The sequence below is a fragment of the Engraulis encrasicolus genome, chromosome 12, assembly GCF_034702125.1.
Source record: "Engraulis encrasicolus isolate BLACKSEA-1 chromosome 12, IST_EnEncr_1.0, whole genome shotgun sequence".
Taxonomy (NCBI): domain Eukaryota; kingdom Metazoa; phylum Chordata; class Actinopteri; order Clupeiformes; family Engraulidae; genus Engraulis; species Engraulis encrasicolus.
Window position 1 is genome coordinate 20,894,841 of NC_085868.1, and position 16,889 is coordinate 20,911,729.

At 42.9% G+C, this 16,889-nt stretch overlaps 1 long non-coding RNA gene across 2 annotated transcripts; it reads right to left on the reverse strand.

Moving 5' to 3' along the window:
• Nucleotides 1–3,246: 3,246 nt before the first annotated feature.
• LOC134460107 (uncharacterized) lies at nucleotides 3,247–5,771 on the reverse strand. Of its 2 annotated transcripts, XR_010036988.1 has the most exons (5): nucleotides 5,491–5,771; nucleotides 5,036–5,128; nucleotides 4,173–4,257; nucleotides 3,572–3,773; nucleotides 3,247–3,314 (listed from the first exon to the last, which is right to left on the reverse strand). It is a non-coding gene; the product is annotated as an uncharacterized LOC134460107 (long non-coding RNA). The 2 variants fall into 2 exon arrangements; XR_010036989.1 differs by lacking the exons at nucleotides 3,247–3,314; nucleotides 3,572–3,773 and adding an exon at nucleotides 3,897–3,955.
• Between the last annotated feature and the right edge of the window lie 11,118 nt (nucleotides 5,772–16,889).

The following is a 16,889-nucleotide window of genomic DNA, read 5'->3' on the forward strand; positions in this document are numbered from 1 at the left end:
AAAGGTACTGCACTGAAAAAAAAAATTCCGTAAAAAAACGGATAAAGTCCTGGCAATTTATTACCGGGGACATATCCGTTATGTGACGGACAGTTCCGTTTATTCTACAACGGAGAATTCCGTAATTTTACAGCAACTTCACCGTTCTTTCACATGCACTTCCGTTCATAATAAAAAAGGAGAATTCCGTAGATTTACACTAAATTCTCCGTTCATTCACATGCTCTTCCGTTCATTATAAAAAGGAGAATTCCGTAGATTTACAGTACATTTCCTGTTCATTCACATGAACTTCCTTTCTTTATTGAAGGAGAATTCCGTAGATTTACAATAAATTCTGTTTATTCAGTATTTCAGCAAGTATTCATTATAACTCATACAGTCTTTCCTTAACACTCTGAGGTCTACGGGGTCACCGGTGACCCCATCTGTCACTTCTACAAAAACATCTGTAACTCTGTGAGTTGTCATTCAAACATAAAAGTGACAGCATTAAAAACCTTGAAACTTCTAGTTTTCAAATATATACTGACATTTATCACATGGAAAGTGACAGGGGGGTTTACTTTTATCTAGCAAACACTTTTGTTTACAGGGTTCAATCTTCAAAAGTCTTGACTACATATATTTAGCGTGTGTTTTCTTGCACTGTTAAAAGACCTATACAACGTTTTTTTTTTGTACAGTTGTGATTACACTCAATTTAAAAAAAAAAGTATTACATTAACTTTACTGTCATATTCTTTCTGGTTAGGCTTTTCAGAAGAGGGGGAGATAACAAATGTTATCTTTTTCAAGAATAATTAACACCACTGCCAATTTCATGAAGTATTGATTATGACTCGTACACTATCATCTCTTAACAACATTACCGGTGTATAACAAAACCAGAAAGTCTTGAAATTCGAAGTAGTGTTGTATATTCTTGAAAATAACATTGTTATGAAATAGGTTCCAACATATTGAAAGAAAAGACATTGTACCTTGGGTTAAGAGACAGTTCATCAGAATGAAAACTCTGCATTACATCAATGGGTCTTACATCTGCCACATCATATCATTTCACAATCGTCCAGTTTTACAACATATTTTTTTTTTTTAAATATGATGGTAACACTTTATTTTAACATTACATCGCTTAGCACTAATACATACAATGTTAACCCATTGATGCCTAAAGCACTTGCAGAAAAGGGTGCTGATGCCATACAAAACTCCAGGCGCCAGGGCCAATGCAACATCCAGCATCAATGGGTTAATGCCTGTATAAGTAACTTGTAAGGCATGTACTAAGCGAAATCAAACATTTGTTAGGTCCTTATTGAGGTTATATTAGGTAATAAATTCCTAATTGTGCATGAACAAGGAATTTGCGAATACATGCCTAACATATATTTGATTTTGCTTAGTGCATGCCTTACAAGTTACTTAGACCAGGGGTTCCCAAACTTTTCCCCCTGCGCACCCCCTTGTACATTTCAATGTGGTTTGCGCACCCCCTAAGCGAAATTTTGGTGTGCTGATGGCCACGCAAGTATAGATTCACTGCTCATTTACTGCACATTGTGGACAGTCATTTTGGGGAATCCTCTTTTCAAATAGTCTTGGAGTTAAACTACACTTCAGATGGACCCTACCAGCATACAATGCATGCACCATACAATTAAAAACTACTTAATGTTCTTTAATGCTGGTTAAAAACTCACATATCCGCCATTGCTCTATTCAGCTCGCGCACCCCCTTATGGCAGGTCGTGCACCCCAGTTTGGGAAACCCTGACTTAGAGCATACAGGCATTAACACTGTATGTATTAGAGCTAATAGATGTAATGCTAAAATAAAGTGTTGCCAAAATGATAATCAAAATAATTCTCTGTAATAATCCTAACAAGCATGAACACAGATAAATTGTCATTAAGAGAATCTGTCCTTGAGAAGGAACACGAAATGCTCTTTCTTCGGGTGTTACTTGAAGCTGCATAGGTTGTCTGAATCTCAGTGGATTCAAAAGAGTCATTGAAAGATACACCCATTTCTGTTGTTGTGGACTGGTGGTGTCTACGTAGTAAGTCCTTGTACACTTGAACAGCCATCTTGGCTGCAAATTATCGTCATGCCCTGTGCATCTGACAAAGCGTGTACTTGACAAAGATGCCAAACTACTTTCTTGATGTCTGTAGTAACTATTTACATTTTGGGCATAAACACATGTTGAGTGATCACTGGGTTGCTGGGAAGCTTTGAGAGAAGTTCTAGTACCTTTGGTCGTTTGTTGGTTGAGATGGAACGTCATAAACATATTCAAAGAAGGTGAAAACAGAGCTGAGCTGTGCTGGATATGACAAGTTGCAGACCCAGTTGAACAGCTTGTCAATTGTGCAAGTCAGGCCGTCTGCAACGGGAATGGTCACGCGGTCATTCCTGGCGGTGATGACAGACTCTTCAGATTCCCAATGCAGACCACTAGTGGTTGGGTTGTGGATTCCATCTCAGTGTCAGTAGTGCAGTGAAGAGGGATGTGAAGTTGGTTCCAGACTGAGAAGAAGTAGAAGAGGAGGGAAAGAAGACTAAGGACGAGAGAGAGAGAGAAAGAGAGACAGAGAGACAGAGACAGAGACAGAGAGACATCATCAATAATACTTAATAGCAAGTGTTACTTAACTGATTGAAAGGTATGAGCATACCAGTCAAACTAAGTATAGCCGAATCAACTACAGGTATACATACATTGATATCATGACATCTTCTTAGATCTTCATTAAACTGAGTGAATTTAATTTAATTCATTTTTAATTTCATTATTTATATATACATATGAAGAGTTTATTTGCAAAACGGTGTATCTACCATTTTTTGCATTTTATTATTGAAAATGGCTGTCCAGAGGTCCTATCACCTATGTGTGAATTCTTGCCATTCAAATATTTTGAGAACATACTTTTTCAACTTATATGAAATTCATTTTGCAATGCAATGCAGTGGAATGCCCAATACAAAATTGTTAATTTCCCAACATTCTACAAAATGGAGATACACCGTTTTGCAAATAAACTCTTCATATATATGACCGGTATACGTATGAACTTATACAGTATAATATCAAGAAGGAGCCAAGACTGACTTGCACCAACACAGACCCACACGCAAACACACACACACACACACACACACACTCCTACCAATGATGTCAGCGATGCAGAGTAGCTGGCCAATAGTGTGTGAGTTCCGCCTGTCCGTGCAGCAGCAGCAGGTTGGAGGGCGGGACCTTTAGCTTGACTGACAGCTCTTCCACTGCATGCTTCAGAAGCTCTGTCTGCAACACACATACACATAAATATTACTGACACACACATCAGCTGTATAGGGTTATCTACTTTCCATGGCTTCCCCCAACTATAAAACAGAATTATAATACTTCCTGTAAAAAGTCTTTGACTAGGCAAAGCGCTATACAAAACAGATGTCCTGCTCTGTGTGTGTGTGTGTGTGTGTGTGTGTGTGTGTGTGTGTGTGTACCTGTGCTAGTTGTATTTGGTGTATGTCTGGTCTGTGGCGTATCTTTAAGTTTACCAGTCGTGCCGGTGTGTTCTGCTGATGCTGCTGCGAGCGTTTTCATTGGCTGGTTTTCCTGCGAGGGCGTGGCCTGCATACGATGGCGATGTCTGCATCGTCAGACTCCTCTCCTTCATCCTCCTCCTTTAATTGGCTAGCTGCCGCAGCAATCCCGGCCCCTCTGGTGATGGACGCAGCATCCAGCCTCTTGTTAATCTCCCTGTCACACACACACACACGCACACAATGTAAGGAAAGTTGACAAGACACTGTAGAGATAGTGTCAGTGCGTGGCGTGCACACAAGTGTGTGTGTTGTGTACTCACGCTAGTTTGTGGTTGGGCCGCCGCCGTGCCTTGAGTGGTGTGGAGGGGGAGGGGGGCGGAACGCCTCAGCACAGTCCTAACACCAACACATACACACACACAACACACATGATGGATATGGTAAGCATACAGCAATAAATTGGAAAAATATTGTAGGGGCTACTGTGTTGACTCATGGTCTGTGTGTGTGTGTGTGTGTGTGTGTGTGTGTGTGTGTGTGTGTGTGTGTGTGTGTGTGTGTGTGTGTGTGTGTGTGTGTGTGTGTGTGTGTGTGTGTGTGTGTGTGTACTCACATTGTGTTTTGCATGGGTTTGGTCACCTGGTCCGAGTCATCTGAGAGTTCGGTACACTGCTTCCCTCACCATCGCTGTCAGAAATCTGTCAAACACACAATATACAGTCTAAAGTTCGCCGTCCGTGTTAGCTGTAACTTATCCAAATACTGCTACTTTATACAGCAGGCACATATTTACTGACCAAGTTGCTCTCTATGACAAAAGTGCTATGGGCTACTGTGACAGGTAAACAAGAAACAACAGGTTAACAACACTTGGCGTTAATTAGTTCTCTACAACTACAAACCGCTGCTGTTCCATTCCGTTTGGGATCCATATCTCCAAACTATAGTTCTCTTGAACTTAACTGCATTGAAAGCCGTGAAAGTGAAAGCCCATTGGGAAACGCCAACTCCCATTGTCATTGTGACACAGCACTCCACAGCACACAAGTGAACACTGCACACTGCACACAACGAAATTGAATTTATGCCTCACCCGTGCAAGGGGGCAGCCCTCAGTGGCGCCCCATGGGGAGCAGTGCGGTGGGACGGTACCATGCTCAGGGTACCTCAGTCATGGAGGAGGATGGGGGAGAGCACTGGTTGATTACTCCCCCCACCAACCTGGCGGGTCGGGAGTCGAACCGGCAACCTCTAGGATGCAAGTCTGACGCCCGAACCGCTCACCCATGACTGCCCTATTGTTATAAGAATATGGCTATGACAGCCTTAAATAGCAGGTTAAAATATGGTCATTTACATTTTGGTGACAACAAGGTCATAACTCTGTATAGCAATGAGGTCCTAACAGAGGCTCTGCATGAAAGTGTTTTTAAAGATTAAAAGACGTTTTAAAAGTGACTATCCTTTGAAACATACCTGCACAAAATCAACCAGAAAAGACATCTCAGATTTTACACTGCAGCGGCTTCAGAGGTAGAAGATGTGTGAGAACTGTGTAGCACTTTTCATCTGAAAATGAGAGCAGAAAATTGTACAGCAGTACTTAAATTTCACATTTACCAAAGTCTCTGTGTTATAACAATAACATATAGTAACATATTTATCACAATTGCATACAATACAACAATAAGAAAAATAATCAGAAAAAAAATCTTAAAAAAAAAAACAAATGAAAGGAGGCAGAGGGCCTGTAAGTGGATGGCAATAAGACACATGATCACATAGATAATATGATACACATGGAAACACACACACACACACACACACACACACACACACACACACACACACACACACACACACACACACACACACACACACACACACACACACACACACACACACACACACACACACACACACACACTTACCATCAGTCTGATCATCCAACTGTTCAATCAGAGTAGGAGCTTGGACAGATGTGGCCACAAGACCTGGGCCCTGATTAAGAGAGAAGAGAGAGAGGGGGAGAGCACGTTAGTTCCCAGTGCATTGAAGGTACTGCTGTTCAACTCTACCACCTAAAACTCAAACTTCTTTTCAAACGCCATGGTATCGTCACCAATTACCATTGCCTACAAAATCTCGTGCGTGGCCGTTTTATCCCTCGAACAGAGCGTGCATCTCGCACGTCGCACCCTCCATCTGAAACAACTGCCGGTATTTTCCTAACACCGTCATACGAGGTCTACCGAGACAAAACACGACAGTGTTGACCAGTTGCCCAGATCTACCATATTCAACTACATACTGAAACGGTGAAAACCACGACACTTACACAGAACTACGGTTCAAAGTTTGTCTATTGACATCGAGCCAACACAAAACAGTGGGATACTGCTTGCTTACTCGTGCTATTCTTTATCATGTACGAGGGTGGCCACGGTCTGATTTACATGATTTGACGCAGAACTGCTTAACTGAAGTTTAAAATGCTAGCTAGCCCCTGTCTTGCCCCCTCCGATACCTGTTACTAGCAGCATCCACTTATGCCCCACTACCGGTAGCCTACTAGCTCTACGTCAATCCATCCGTGGTGTTTCAGTATCCTTGCATAAATTCTGTCCGACTTTCTTTCTTTCTTTTATGTTCAGAAAATAGCTTTCAACTTCACATCAGTAAAGTGCCGCCTGATTTATTTCACACCACCAGCTAATTATCACTTACCCTATTAGCAACCAATGTTAGCAAACCATCCAATATCACATTTCAAACCTTTAATTCTCCCAACACAAAACGTTTTAACCATTAAGTTAGTCCACATGGGAATGAAAAGAAAATACATATAAATTTATAGTGCAAGCGTTAAAGATCAATAGCTAACTGAGTACCAATAACTAGCTAAATCTGATTGTAGGCTAGCTTAATGTTCACAGAATCACGGAGGCTGTTCCAATGTTCGTACAGCAAAACTTGTGAAGCAGGGTTTGATTTTAACCATAAACTAACGCTAACACTCGTAATTGTTACGAAATTATACAAATAAAGCGAATTACTTACGCCAGCCTCTCTTGGTGTCTGAAGTCAAGTCGCCCGCATCTTGCATTTCCAACGGTAGAAAAGGCGGGCGGAAGTCTGCTTTCAAATGCCCACAGTCACGCGAGGGGACAGCCAAACGGACGTTAGTTTCTCACTTGTATAGCAAGCACGACTCAGAAATGAACCTCTTAACTTCAGGTTTCACACATTCTGTGTAAATCTTACACAAAAATGACACATAATCTGTCAATATGCTGTCTACACACATCTCAATGTGTTATTTTTTGACACATCTGTTTAGGCATTGTATCCCACAGTGCATTGCGTTCTTCAAAATACGGGTAAAGCATCCGTAGAATGAGATAACGGAAAAATCCTTCATACGAATACGGTAGTTTGTACCGTTTAATTACGGACATTATTTACTGTGTGCAACTATGCTAATCATTGAAACTGGGTTGCCTATTGCAAAATTTGAACTTTTTGTGAAAGTTTACCAAGTAATAAGTCTAATTTTTCTAGTATGGCCCAAATACAGTAATTTTTGCAGCTAAAAATGCCCATTTCTGGAAATTCAAAATGGCGAACCATGGAGAAGATCCCCCTTTTCATGTATGAAAAGTGCAATTTTCCCAGTCATAATGAATGCTTAGAATTTGATGGTGGTGGTAAGCATTCATGAAAAAGGTAACATTAGTGAATGGGTAGCATGAATTCTGGAAATAAACAACTAAAAATCTCACACAGTGTCCCTTTAAGGACGTGTTAATATAACTTCTCACAGATTTGAAAATGCGTGTGTGAGCCTTGTCTGAAACAACTGGCACATTTCTCTTTATTTTTTTACGTATTTGCTGATCGCTTGCTGAATCCAGCACAAGAACCACAAGAGCACATGAGTAAAATGGTGATAAACTCACTGTGTGTGTGTGTGTGTGCTTGCGTGCTTGCACGTGTGTGTGAGTGTGTCTATGTGTATGCCTGCGTGTGCGTGTGTGTGTGCGTCTGCGTGTGCATGTGCGTGCGTGCGTGCGTGCGTATGTGTATGTATGTGAGTATGTGAAAGTTCTGTATGTGAGTGTGATTGTGTGCATGCTCCGGCTTGTGCGTTTTCTTTTTAGTAGTCATTAAAAATCTATTGGTGTGTTTATATAAAAAAAGAGTTCTATTTATGGCCCGTGGATTAATTACCTTGTGTGCATTTGCGATTCACATCATACTGGGTCAGTCTCTCTCTCTCTCTCTCTCTCTCTCTCTCTCTCTCTCTCTCTCTCTCTCTCTCTCTCTCTCTCTCTCTCTCTCGCTCTCTCTCACACACACACACACACACACACACACACACACACACACACACACACACACACACACACACACACACATCTCCACTCCACTGCACTCCACTGCTTCTTCATCAATCATAAGGTTGCAACACTGTTACAACATCCAGCCAACGTGCACGTGCACATACGCGCATGCGCAGAAACACAGACACACATGCGCACACACACACAAAACCACACACGCACACACACTCAAAAACACACACACCCTACGCTTGCATGGACCCGCACGTACACGTACGCTCATGCGCACGCACACAGACACATACCCGTGCACAAACCCACACACACACACAACAACAACACATACACACGCACGCGCACACACACACACACACACACACAAACACACACACACACACACACACACACACACACCCTACGATTGCACACCACAAAGCATGCATACACACACACACACACAAACACAGACACACACACATCCAAAACCTGCCCATACCTGTTTTTGTCTTGATTTTTTTTCTCAGTACTCGACGAATGCTCTTTTCATTCTCAATATATCTATCTGTGAGTTTCAACACTGGTGCTTCATACTCCACTGTTTCGCATGCACACACACACAAAGACACACACACGCATGCACACGCACACGCACACGCACACGCGCACCTTCCACCTGGATACTGGAGACAATCTTTACTTTTAATCTGTGTGTGCAACACTGTTTCAACTCACATTCGACACTTTTTCAACTCACATTCGACACTGTTTCAACTCACATTCGACACTTTTTCAACTCACATTGGATGACGTACACACACACACACACACACACACACACACACACACACACACACACACACACACACACACACACACACACACACACACACACACACACACACAAATAGAGCCATGCCCCCACCCCCACCCCCATCCACACGTTCCCCATCCATTTGTACCCCTGCCCATCTCCCCAAATCCCCCAGCCCAGCACAGACATCAGTCTGGGGGCTTCATTTCTCCGCCTCTCCCCTCTTACTCCCCAGCTGGTAATTAGTGATATTATTAGTTTTGGTCCAACACAGGATATGCAGTGGCCCAGTTACACACAAAGACACACTCACAGAGACACACAGACACACGCGCACACACACACACACACACACACACACACACACACACACACACACACACACACACACACACACACACACACACACACACACATACACACATACAACCCCTGTCACCCAAATACGCACACACATACACATAGAGTATACACCCTACAAACTCTTCTGCCCATCTACACTCACACACACAATGAGGCACTGTCGTGGTTTCCAATCGATGTGTCAATCACCAGGCCATGTGAATATGGGGTAAAATACGAATAAGTTAGGAGACAAATCATTCAATAGGCAAATACACCGGCATAGTTTGTTGATGGAGACTTTTATTAACTCGACTCAGGTTAGGGACATTGTAGAAGCAAGTTCAACGTACAAGTTTCCAATGCAATACATCTTAGACTTGAAACATTTCAGCAAGACAACAAGTTTTTGTAAAACCAAAGTTTTCTCCGGAGGCTAAGTTTTCTCCGGAGGCTAAGTTTTCCTCGGAGACTAAGTTTTTGTCAGAGGCTAAGTTTTTGTCAGAGGCTAAGTTTTTGTCAGAGGCTAAGTTTTTCTGAGAGACTAAGTATTTTCAATAAACTAAGTCCCACAAACCAAAGTCGAGAATTACTTACTGCAAAGCCAGACAGCAAAGTTGATCAACTGAGGAGATGCGTCAGGTTGTCTCTTGGGATTCCGTTGGCATTGTCCTCTCGAGCTCTGGACTGGCCAGCTTTTATGCTACCAGGTCTGGGGCATCTTGTACACCTGACCAATCCCTGTCCTTTGTCCACCTGGTCCGATCATCTCTTGGCCAATCTAATCTCAGATGATGTTATGATAAGGTGACCACCTCTTGGCCAATCAAATATCAGATGACGTTATCAGATGTCTGCAAAATTTACGTCACCCTTCTGGACATCTAAGGGGTCCTAGACACCCAGACAGGGGCGATTCCAGACATTTATTTTTGGGGTGGCAAAGTGTATTTCAGGGGGCATGCTCCTACACTAAGGGAAAATTATAAACACTATATAATCCACACACACACTTATGTGATACAGTGAATCCCTTAAAGTGAAACCCTGCAACCTAAAGTTCTATGTCTGAAATTATGTCAAGCATTAAGGCTATTGGTCACAATCAGTTCTCTTAATTTGGGTGGCAAATCATATTTCTGGAGGGGCAAATGCCACCCCCTGCCACCCCTTAGAACCGTCCCTGCACCCAGGCATCTTCACTCCCTAATCTTCAAGGTCGCGCACCTGGTCTCTTACAGTGGAAACTTCCCAACGATGGCCTGGTATCACACAGTAAATGTTGCAGCGCCAATTCAACACCCAGAGAGTTCACCTAAGTCCAAATGATATCAAATCAACTCTCAAAGTGTTAAACGAGCACCGCAGAACCCACCGTGCACTTGGACTTTCAGTCAGTCACATTGTATGTGGAGAGGGACTCTCTATTATTATATGGTTATATCTAGGGATAATCACCTTTATCTTTTTTCATAAATAAACCTTTAATAAGGACCAATTTAACGCCAACCTAATGTACTAACTAATATGTTTTTTCTTCTCCTTTCTTTAAGGCATAGGCGTTTAAGTTAAGGCACACACACACACACACAGACATTTGCCCACATACAAGCCTCCACTTGGCTGTCTGCCCAGATTTTGGCCTCTTATCAGGCGCAGCTGCCCTCACTAACACACACACTCCAGTTTCTGTGTCTCTGTTCAACATAAGAGAATTAAGATATTAAAAGTAAAAATGCAAATATAATAGAAATAAAAGTATATAAAAGTAATAATAGTAATATAAATATAATGCAAGTAATATAATATACTGTTCGTTTTTATTATCCTTTAGGTGCAAGCACTAACTAATCTGTCACTCTATATACCAGATTTCCTCCACATATTCCCCCCTTTGAGGCTTATTAAGCCTCATGAGAGTGCGAATTCCATCTGGTATCCTTCTAGGGACCTTTGCATTCCCGAGACGGTTTTTGAATGAAATTTCCCTGTTTATACGTTTCCTACATCATTATTTAAGTACGTCTTATAGTCTTAAAGATTACAAATTATAGATATAGATAATATGCTACTATTACTAACTAGCGTGTAAATATATATGAAGTTTCATAAGTGTGAGCATAAGCATTATCGTTAGAGTGATCCTTATTTGATCAACTCCCCTAGGTATTAACACTACTTCATCTATTCTAAGATCCTTGGGTCTCCCGGGAGGGGCCCATGCTCATCCTCTTTAACTTCCCAGACTTCTTCTTTTACTGAGGGAACCTCTATCGGCGGATCTGCATCATGCAAGACCCTTTTGATAGGTACTTCTTCGGGCGCATGGTTACGACTACTTTCAGCTGGTCAAGTCAGTCTTCCGACTGGGTGAACCCCTGCCTTGGGCGCTCCTCTACTCTGCAAGAGCCTCACTAGCATCGCTTTGCGCTAGCATCGCTTTGCTAGGGGTCATTTTGCCAGCGGTCACATCCCTTCTTGGGGAATCACCATCCACTTGTCGTGTCAAACTGCCATGCTGAGTAGCGTCACGTTTGTACGTTCGGGCCCTTTGAGCTCCCTCAAACTGGGCTTCTTCCTTTTACAGAATTTCGCCTTCTTTTAGATTTAGGATGGACCTCTCCTGGGGGACCTCAAGTCATCGTCTAGGTTGATTAACATGTGGTTACATATAACGCATATATCTGTATAATATAGTGAGCACTCGGCCTACTCATAATACTACTTAATCTATGCATAGGCGTACACTAACTTAAGCATTAACTAATAAACGTGCTGATAAACTAATAAACTTAATCATAAAAGCGTAAAAATAATCATAATGATAAGTGTAATAAGCAAGCGGAAATCTACCCTAATCACGGAGATCACTGGCGGCCTTGCGTGTGAGGGCTAGTCCTCAAATCAAAATTAACGTTACCTATATTGAATATATATAAAAGCTTCTACATGCAGGTGTACCCCCAGCCCAGCTTATGCAACCAGTCTGCCTCCTTTCTGCACTCCTTTTCACTCCCTTGGACTACTGTTTGCACAAGTCGGGCACACACACAAGTGGGGTATTATGTACAGAAAACTCTCAATCGTCCTTCGTTATCCCAGGCAGTTAAAGCCTGGGCCATCTAAGTGGTCCAGCAAAGTGTCGGGCACCACACCGTTTTCAGTCCACATGACTGGCTGACACTGTATTCTACCTTAATCTCTTTTCTTTTGACTTATATATTTTCTTTACATTTTATCATATCGTTAATGGGACTGCTAAAACTCTCCATAACAACCTCTTCACACCTTGCAACTTCTCAGTTGATCAACACAGACTTTTCATGTACTTCAACACAGTTATATGGCGACCCCTGTTCCTTTAAATAATAAACCAACATAATTCAGAAAAGAACCTCCTGCTTGTCACGGTAGAGATAATAAATAAACAAAAAGGCAGTTAACACATAACAAAAGAGCACGAAACAAAACATAAACTAAAGGTAATGAGAAACACAGGTCGCAAACTAAAACAACGTAGGACATAGAATGAAATGAAATGAAATAAAATGAAACAAAATGAAATTATAGAGATTTTCTGAAAGAGGAGAAAGAAATAAAAGTCAATCGCTCCTATAATGTCTCCACCAACTTCATCAAATATGATTAATAATAATAATAATAATAATAATAATAATAATAATAATAATAATAATACGAAGAATGGAATAAAACAATATAAAATAGAATAGAATGTCATATTCAAGGTAAGAATAAGAAATGAAAATTAAAATAGAAGAAAGTATAGGGAAAGTAAGAAATAGAATCAGTACACAAAATAAGGAAAATAAACCAAGTAAAGACATAGGTAAATCTTGGCCTGACATAAAACAAAATGTAAGAATAAAACCATGTAAAATAGAAATAAAACAGCTAGAATAATATCACAATCAAGATGAACGAATGGAAATCAGTGTGAATTGAAACAAAATCAAAAACTCCCTACCTCCCCCCTTTGCGACACTAGCTTTCGCATACAGGGAGTTTCACACTCGGCTTGACTGGAACCCCTTTTCTTGAAACCCCTCATCTTGAACCCTGTCCATTAGTTCATAGAGACGATTTTCAACTTCTGTGTCAAGTACATTTTCCCTTCTGGTGAGTTCTTCCATTGGGCCTGGGACTATCAGTTGTTTCTCAATGACATTAGCGAAAGTTTTAGAACAGATCCTCCCACAGCATGCAGTTATACAACACACCAGGGCACCCACTATCACTATACCTAACATCACCTTAAGTACCCAGCCCAGAATAGTGGTCCCAAAGGAGCCTCTGGTGTTTGTTAGTGACGCCCAACCTGATGAGAAGAAGTTTCCTACCCCTGACCATTCTAACCCTTTGTCCTTCCCTGCATGGTAATGGGCTACATCTCTTACTCGTATCAAACTGGACATGGCCTCCCGGAATTGGTTATCTAAATCAGGGCTATTCGCTGGAGGTATCCATGTACATCAATCTTCCCCAACTATCGCACACATGCCTCCTTCTTTTGCTGCTAGCCAATCAACTACCAGATGTAATTGGAGCGTCATTTTATTGTTTGCGACCAAGCTCTCGGTTAACCCATTCAGTCTTTCATTGAGGACATCCAACGCTGTTATTGTGTAATTCATGAATTGTTGTTGATTGTAATAAACAAAATTTATCCATTTAATGTTCTCTGAAACCTTCAGTGCTGTCCCAATGATTGGTATTGCAGCTACAAATCCCCCTATAACCCTATTCCGGGCAGTGAATTCGGGTGGCACGTCTTCTATTGAGGTCATTTTGAAACTCGTCAGACTCGAGTCGGAGGATCTTTTAGACCGTTTGATAGCATTGTCTATGTAGTTAGTGGAATTTAATCTGGATAGGGGAAGGATATTTGTTCTCTGCCCTATCCTCACCCACGCACATGTACCTGACCAATTCCATGGCATCCTCCCAGTCATCCCCAAGGTCTTTGGAGATGGTACTACGCCAATTTGTCCTATTTTGAGCCGGCCATAAAAGCACTCATATTTTGCTGTTCTGTCTACTGTATAGTCTTTTATCCATGCATCTTGGGTTTCAATTATGTTTGAGAACTTTCTTTTACATACATCCAATATTAGTTCCCCATTCTGGAAACTGTTGGGATTGTCCCAAGGAAGGTCTACACTAGGGATGCAAATTATCGATTAATTCATTAATGATTAGTTGATAGCCTTATCGATCGATTAATTGATAAGCGGCGTTTTCTCCCCAAAATCTCAATGTTTCTGGAAAAACCTACTAAATCTAAAAATGTTAATTAAAAATTGAGATAAAGTACCACATTTAAATTAATTCTATTTCAATTCTTTAATCCAAAAGTGAAATATTCACACTATTCACAGCCCTCTTCACACACACTCTTCACATGTCCATTTCACCTGGGTCTCTTGTCAGTTGAATTGTCGATTAATTGCGATTAATGTTTTTTAATTCATTAACACATTGATCGATTAAAGTCGATTACTCGATTAATCGTTTGCATCCCTAGTTTGCACTACCAATTTCAAGTACACACCAGGGAAATTAAAAAAATTCCACATCCCCACCCCAGGCAGGAAACCCAGGCACCACTCCAGATTCCTCTTGTCTCCACACATCTAACAAGGAGAACAGGACCGGAATGGCATATGTTTTCAACCACTGCTTAGAGCATGCATAACAGTCCCCTTCAGGATATAGAGACCTGCCCAGTGGAGCCAGGCATTGGTCTCAAACCATTCAGAAATGTCATTCATTAGTTCACGCTTCTTGCGGAGACGTCCTGGATTAGCCTCCCACCGACTCATGTAAATGTCGGCAGGGGACCAACTATCAGGGTCCTTAGTTGTTCGCTGAAGACATGCAAAATAGTTCTGATCACCTTCCTGCATGCCTGTTACCTGCATCATAATTCTTTTCTGCTCGACATCGTTCCAAACCTTTGCCCTAATGTCTTTTGCAACATGTATTTCGCGCGGCTCTTCCTGCTGTCCGCTGCTAAAATTAGCCAGTCTTTTAAAGCCTCCTGACTGCCACATCCACACAGATTCATATGTGTCTGGGGTGTAGAGACATGTCATAAGGGCATCGTCTCCTGATACCTCGGAGCCAACAGGGGTGCTTTGGGCTACCTGCGGGTCATCCCTGCCCAACCCCCTCTCAAGTTCAACGCCCTCAGGTGTCAGGGTCATAACCTTGGTCAACTCTGTCTGTGTGTCCATTTCTCCCATTCCTCTGTTGCCTGAGCTAGTTATGCCTAGCATTACGTCTTCCTGGGGGATATCTGTTCCTAGGTGTGTCTGTGTCTGTGTCTGTGTCTGATTTGCTTTCGCTTTCAGACTCACCATACTCCCAGTATGCTGCTGTAACTGGGTCATCGTCAGTTCCGAAGAGGTTAGGTCTGGATAATAGTTTGGCTTGTTGTACTGCATAGTCATCGGGGGAACTCTGAGAGGAGTCTTTCCCATGCACCCCCGTCGTCAGCTGCTGAATCAGTCCATGACCCACCTGATGGTGCGGGTCTACGGAAAGTTTTTTGGGGTCAAGGAGTTCATCGGGGAGGAGGTCTTCGACATGCTCTTGCTCTGCCCCGTGCCCTCCCACACTTTCTTGTTCACTGGGCGGTTGGGAGTCTCTTCCTCGGGGCCCAACGCCTCCTGGCTCGGGCCCATATTCTGGTGGAATGTTTGGGTCGTTAAGGTCCTCTAGGAACCCTCTGCTGACGAAAGGTTGATCTGATGGCCACCTCTCAATGTCTGGAAGGTCGTCTCCGACGTTGAGGGGGCTTGGACGTTCCTCATGGGATCTCCTCTGCTCCACGCCTTCCTCTGGCTCCTCTCCAGGTGCTTCTGGTTCCTCCGCTGGGGCCGGCTGTCCGTCATCGATGGTTGTAGATTCGTCCGCTCCTCCGGGCTCTGCATTTGTACCCACGTCGACTTCTCCTCCTGGCTCGGCGACTGGATCATCCTGCTGCTCAGGTCTGCCATTCTCTGGGTCATCTCGTCCGCGGTCGCTCGGCACTGCAGGTACACTCCCCTCATCCCCTCCTTCATCGGGCGCGGGGCTACTGGATGGGTCTCTGGCGGTAATCGGATCCACGTTTTCTCCTGGATCTCGGCCCTCCTGGAGCTCTGGATCACCGCTACGGTTACCTGCTGATAAATACTAGGGAGAAAAGAGAGAAGGAGCCCCAGGCCTAGAAGGCCCAGGAGATATCGACGGAGTTTGGGACGGCCCTCCGTCTTCATCCCGACCTGGGTCTGCTCCCCCTTGGTGGTCCGTCACTGTCATCATCATTGTCACCCCCTCTTGGGGAGGACTCGGGAGGTGGCGGGTCATTCTAGCCTTCGGATTCCCCACTTGTTCTTGGGGCCCTGTAACAACAGTTTAGGCAATACCACACATCTGATCATTTAACTCTTACCGCTCTTCCAGTGGCCTTCACTACCTTGTATGGTCCCTCCGCTCTAGGGTCCAGATCGGTTGAACACTCCCAGGAACACGTAGTCCCCTGGACGCACCGGCAGCCCTTCTTCCTCAGCATTCTTCCCCAGACGTCTTTCTCTTGCCTGTTGCTCATTATAAATAGTTTTGTGAATATTACACAGTTGCAAAATATACTGTCTCATTTCTCGACTCAACGCCTCGGCGGGCGGCCTCTGTGCATCTCGTAATCTTGGGGTTGGCATAGCCCTCCCCGTGAGCATTTCCTGTGGTGTCAAGTGGGTGCTTCAATCTACCTCACACCTCATTTTCACCTCATCCACCCAATTCAGACCTGTTCTTTGAGTGATTTTCAACA